The following is a 6,545-nucleotide window of genomic DNA, read 5'->3' on the forward strand; positions in this document are numbered from 1 at the left end:
TACTTTTACCAATGATGCACATCCTCACCAACATTAGGTACTATCCACCTTCTACGGCTTGCCAGTGTAGTAGTATATTTACTGAACCATCTCAGGTGGATGGACGTTTAAATTGCTTTCCATCTTTTGGGATTATAGATGCTGCTGCAATGATCCTTCAGGAACACATCTCCTGGTACTTGTCTGTAAGTTCAACTTCTCGGCCTCATCTTCCACCACTCTTCTTGAACCCTAGGTGGGAACCCTGACTTTCCCACCTCTCTCTGCCTATGCTCAGGCTGTGCCCTCTGCCCTCTGCCCTCTGCCTTTGCTTTCCTTCTCTACTTCTGCATGCTTACTCCTCCCATAATGCCCCTCCTCCTAGAAGACCCTCCTTCTCTGACCTGACCCCTCAAGAAGGTTGCTAACCATCATATTCTCCAGAAGGACTTTGGTCCTCCTTTTCTTCTGGCATCGATCCCTTACCTCTTTTGAAATAGACCCATTTTTTGCTATGGTTTTGGCTTTCTTACCGGCCTGGGAGCTCACTGAGGCCAGAGGCTCTGTGGGCTTCCCCTCAGGTACCCAGGATTTTCAGAGGATGCCTCACAAGAGGTCTGCTGAACAACTGAGCAAGGCTATGACCTAACCATGCCTTGGAGGGAATTAAGGGTCTAGTCTGTCTGGCTGTCTGTCTGTCTGTCTGTCTGTCTTCTTTACCAGCCAGAACTTTTCAGGAGTAACTCATTCTACTGGAAAGAGGGTAGAACATGGAATTAAGACTCCCCCTCTCTTGGGTGGAGATGAATGACTTGACCCATCTGTAAAATGGGTGTTAGCAAGGTAAGAAAGACAAACGTGTCCCCTTTGTACCTTTGAATTTTGAACCATGTTAATGTGTTAATTATTAAATAAATAAAACAATCATGTTTGTTTAAAGGACTTTCAGATTCTATAAGGAAGAAAGTGACATCAGAACAGAGATGACATTCCAAGATTATTGAATTGAAGGTATCTTAGTGATTCCCTTGTCTTACAAGTGAGGAAGCTGAGGCCTAGGGAGGGAAGGTTACTTGCTCAAGGTTACCTTGAGCAGGTAATGGCAGAATCAAGAGTGGCTGTTACCTGAATTATAGACCTGGGTCCTTTCATGTCACAGCTGGCTCAGGATCACTAAGCATTGATGTGCCAAGCTCTGCTAAGTGCTAAGGACACAGTGGTGAACAAGATAGGCATGATTACTGCCTTCACAGATTTTATATTCTAGACAAGAAACAAATACATATTATAACTTCATATAGTGATAAATGCTTTGGATAAAAAATAAAGCAGATGAGGGGATAGAGTGTCAAGGGAAAATTATCAGGAAAACTCCTCTGAAGAGGAAACATTTTAGAGAAGAGAAAGATGGAGCTTCTGAATACCTGGGGGAATAAAAGTCACAAAAGCTGGGTGGGAGGGAGAAGGTTGGAGTGTTAAAGGAATAGCAAAAAGCCAGCGTGGCTAGAACAGAATGAGCAAGGGAGACAGAAGGAGGTGAGGTCAGAGAGGAGAGTGGGAGAGAGTCTGTAGGCAGGGCTGAGGACTTTGGCCCAAAGTGAGGTAGGTAGTAGTCAGAAGGTTCTCAGCTGACAAGGAACCTGATCAAATTTCCTCTTTTAAAAGGGCCCCTCTGGCTAATGGTGGAGATGGAACATTAGGAGGGGAAAGATGGGCTGCAGGGAGCACACTGAAGAGGCATAGCCTGGGGCAGTGTGGTGGGGAGCAGAGGTCTTCCCATCTGTGCAACTAGGGAGTTAGATGAGAGATCCCTTAGGGCCTTTCCAGCTCTGGCAGTTTGTAATTTGGTGGATTATCTCAGCACACACTAAGGAGGTGTAGCCAAGCCACTGTTTTTCTTTACTCATAATCTCAGTTTCTTCTCTTGGATTCTGAGTCTCAACAGAGCCCAGATGATCTGAGGCTCAGAGCAATGACTCCTGTCCACCCCCATCACTGCCAGTCCCACTCCTGTTCCCACCTCCCAAGGACAGATGGGCGGGCAGCAGAAGGCAGTTGAGCCTCAATGCCTGCAGGGCCCCGGGAGAGAAAATTATCCGAGAGTTCATAACCCCTCTCTGCCTTGCAGATCTTGAGTTAAAAGCCCCAAATGTCACAGCCCCAAGAGACAAGGGTTGGAGGGTGCCAGGAGAGGGGCAGACCAGGTGCTTTTATGACAGCAGCTGCCCACATGGGGCAGAGACCTGGGTTGCTAAGAACTCCAGCCCTGGGAGCGGGAAGCCATTAGCACTGAGGCTGAAAACTGGTGGCCTTCAGGCTGTGTCTGACCCACTGACCTATTTACTTGGCCTGAAAAGTGTTTTGAGAAAAAAAATGGAACCAACATTTAAAAATCAAGAGATTTTACAATACAATCCAGATTTCTGGTTTCTCTTGAATAATCTGACCGTACCAACTGCCTATTCCCATATGACAGCATTCAGCAGTAGCCGATTAGCAGCTGTCCCCATTATTATATTATTTTACTAATAGATAAATACATTTACGTGATTCCAAAAAAATATGTAAATTGGCATATAGTAAAGTCTTCCTCCTATCTTTGTTCTCCTTCTTCCCAGTGCCCCCTTCAGTAATTTCGTTTTCTTATGTATACTTCTAAAGTTTCTTTATGCACATACGAACATGCATATATTCTCCCTTTTCACTCAGCTTTGTCTCCCGTCCCTTGCTTTCCCCAATGGAGGCCTCTCTGAATTAGAAGGGCTTCACCACCTTCTTTACTGCCACATGCTATTCTGTTGTCAGGAAGTCTATGATTGATTTAGCCAGTCCCCTACCGATGGACATTTGGGTCCTTCCCAATATTTGCTGTTATAAACCATGCTGTGTCAATTATCTCACACATCATTTGCATAGGACCTAAAGGAATATTATTAGAAACTGGTCCAAGCTGAGGGTGCAATAGGCATGGACTGAGCTCTCAGTTAATTGAGGAAATGTGATGAGAGTTATTCCCGAGTGATTCTCAACAAAGCCCGGAGACCATGCCCTTGAGGACTAAGGAAAAGCTCCCAGATTTTCTTCTGCCACTTGATAGATATGGGACTTCCCTCTGGGCCTCAGTGTCCCCATCTGTAAAATTAGAGAGGGGTTCAGGGAACTGGATGAGATCTCAAAGGGCCTGGCAATTTCTGACCAGCTGTGGTTTACCTTCTACCTCCACATGAGCCAGACCCAGCCTCTTCTCAGCCCTTGAATAAGCCTGGCTCAACCCTATTACAGAGCCTTTGCCCAAGTTGTTCTGCCACACCTGCCCCTTACCCCCGCTGGAACACCACTCTTGTACTTCTTTATTGGTCCTAGTCTGAATCCCTGATCTCATGCTACTCAGAACACACTAGTCCAAAGTGCTTAGGGCAGAGTTTCCAATATGATACCACTGACAGGTGGGTCACTTTCACCTGACCTGCACTTTAAACACTCCATCAAATCCTTCCTTCCTCTGTGTTACCCTGCCCTGTTGCCTGAACTAGAGTTCTTGAATGCCAGCTCTGCTATTTTCTAACTAATGGCCTTGGGCAAGTGATAGTACCTCCCTGAGTCCCAGTTTCTTTACCCAAAAAGTGGCTGGTTTGAGAATAATGTGGCAATATCAGTATAGGTCTTAGCATGACTCCTGACATACAAAGGGACTGTTAATTCTATAAGTCACTGCCCTTGTCTGAAACAGTTCCTTGTTTACAAAATGGGGAAAGTAATAGAACCTATTTCGTAAGGTTGATCATTCATTCATTCATAGTTCATTCATTCAATCAGTGATTTTTTATGGATGCTAGGCACAGCACTGGGTATTGGGCAATTTGCTGGTGAAGAAAATGGATGAATCTTTTCTCTGTGGCAGCCATTGAAGAATAGAGTGTCAAGGGAAAATTATCAGGAAAACTCCTCTGAAGAGGAAACATTTTAGAGAAGAGAAAGATGGAGCTTCTGAATACCTGGGGGAATAAAAGTCACAAAAGCTGGGTGGGAGGGAGAAGGTTGGAGTGTTAAAGGAATAGCAAAAAGCCAGCGTGGCTAGAACAGAATGAGCAAGGGAGACAGAAGGAGGTGAGGTCAGAGAGGAGAGTGGGAGAGAGTCTGTAGGCAGGGCTGAGGACTTTGGCCCAAAGTGAGGTAGGTAGTAGTCAGAAGGTTCTCAGCTGACAAGGAACCTGATCAAATTTCCTCTTTTAAAAGGGCCCCTCTGGCTAATGGTGGAGATGGAACATTAGGAGGGGAAAGATGGGCTGCAGGGAGCACACTGAAGAGGCATAGCCTGGGGCAGTGTGGTGGGGAGCAGAGGTCTTCCCATCTGTGCAACTAGGGAGTTAGATGAGAGATCCCTTAGGGCCTTTCCAGCTCTGGCAGTTTGTAATTTGGTGGATTATCTCAGCACACACTAAGGAGGTGTAGCCAAGCCACTGTTTTTCTTTACTCATAATCTCAGTTTCTTCTCTTGGATTCTGAGTCTCAACAGAGCCCAGATGATCTGAGGCTCAGAGCAATGACTCCTGTCCACCCCCATCACTGCCAGTCCCACTCCTGTTCCCACCTCCCAAGGACAGATGGGCGGGCAGCAGAAGGCAGTTGAGCCTCAATGCCTGCAGGGCCCCGGGAGAGAAAATTATCCGAGAGTTCATAACCCCTCTCTGCCTTGCAGATCTTGAGTTAAAAGCCCCAAATGTCACAGCCCCAAGAGACAAGGGTTGGAGGGTGCCAGGAGAGGGGCAGACCAGGTGCTTTTATGACAGCAGCTGCCCACATGGGGCAGAGACCTGGGTTGCTAAGAACTCCAGCCCTGGGAGCGGGAAGCCATTAGCACTGAGGCTGAAAACTGGTGGCCTTCAGGCTGTGTCTGACCCACTGACCTATTTACTTGGCCTGAAAAGTGTTTTGAGAAAAAAAATGGAACCAACATTTAAAAATCAAGAGATTTTACAATACAATCCAGATTTCTGGTTTCTCTTGAATAATCTGACCGTACCAACTGCCTATTCCCATATGACAGCATTCAGCAGTAGCCGATTAGCAGCTGTCCCCATTATTATATTATTTTACTAATAGATAAATACATTTACGTGATTCCAAAAAAATATGTAAATTGGCATATAGTAAAGTCTTCCTCCTATCTTTGTTCTCCTTCTTCCCAGTGCCCCCTTCAGTAATTTCGTTTTCTTATGTATACTTCTAAAGTTTCTTTATGCACATACGAACATGCATATATTCTCCCTTTTCACTCAGCTTTGTCTCCCGTCCCTTGCTTTCCCCAATGGAGGCCTCTCTGAATTAGAAGGGCTTCACCACCTTCTTTACTGCCACATGCTATTCTGTTGTCAGGAAGTCTATGATTGATTTAGCCAGTCCCCTACCGATGGACATTTGGGTCCTTCCCAATATTTGCTGTTATAAACCATGCTGTGTCAATTATCTCACACATCATTTGCATAGGACCTAAAGGAATATTATTAGAAACTGGTCCAAGCTGAGGGTGCAATAGGCATGGACTGAGCTCTCAGTTAATTGAGGAAATGTGATGAGAGTTATTCCCGAGTGATTCTCAACAAAGCCCGGAGACCATGCCCTTGAGGACTAAGGAAAAGCTCCCAGATTTTCTTCTGCCACTTGATAGATATGGGACTTCCCTCTGGGCCTCACTGTCCCCATCTGTAAAATTAGAGAGGGGTTCAGGGAACTGGATGAGATCTCAAAGGGCCTGGCAATTTCTGACCAGCTGTGGTTTACCTTCTACCTCCACATGAGCCAGACCCAGCCTCTTCTCAGCCCTTGAATAAGCCTGGCTCAACCCTATTACAGAGCCTTTGCCCAAGTTGTTCTGCCACACCTGCCCCTTACCCCCGCTGGAACACCACTCTTGTACTTCTTTATTGGTCCTAGTCTGAATCCCTGATCTCATGCTACTCAGAACACACTAGTCCAAAGTGCTTAGGGCAGAGTTTCCAATATGATACCACTGACAGGTGGGTCACTTTCACCTGACCTGCACTTTAAACACTCCATCAAATCCTTCCTTCCTCTGTGTTACCCGGCCCTGTTGCCTGAACTAGAGTTCTTGAATGCCAGCTCTGCTATTTTCTAACTAATGGCCTTGGGCAAGTGATAGTACCTCCCTGAGTCCCAGTTTCTTTACCCAAAAAGTGGCTGGTTTGAGAATAATGTGGCAATATCAGTATAGGTCTTAGCATGACTCCTGACATACATAGGGACTGTTAATTCTATAAGTCACTGCCCTTGTCTGAAACAGTTCCTTGTTTACAAAATGGGGAAAGTAATAGAACCTATTTCGTAAGGTTGATCATTCATTCATTCATAGTTCATTCATTCAATCAGTGATTTTTTATGGATGCTAGGCACAGCACTGGGTATTGGGCAATTTGCTGGTGAAGAAAATGGATGAATCTTTTCTCTGTGGCAGCCATTGAAGAGCAGCAGCCATGGCTCTGCATTACTCCATGGCTGTGGTCCACAACACGGGACATAAGGTGACCAAGAACATGAGCAAGCTGAGG

The sequence above is a fragment of the Pteropus vampyrus genome, unplaced genomic scaffold (assembly GCF_000151845.1).
Source record: "Pteropus vampyrus isolate Shadow unplaced genomic scaffold, Pvam_2.0 Scaffold388, whole genome shotgun sequence".
NCBI classification, from domain to species: Eukaryota; Metazoa; Chordata; class Mammalia; order Chiroptera; family Pteropodidae; genus Pteropus; species Pteropus vampyrus.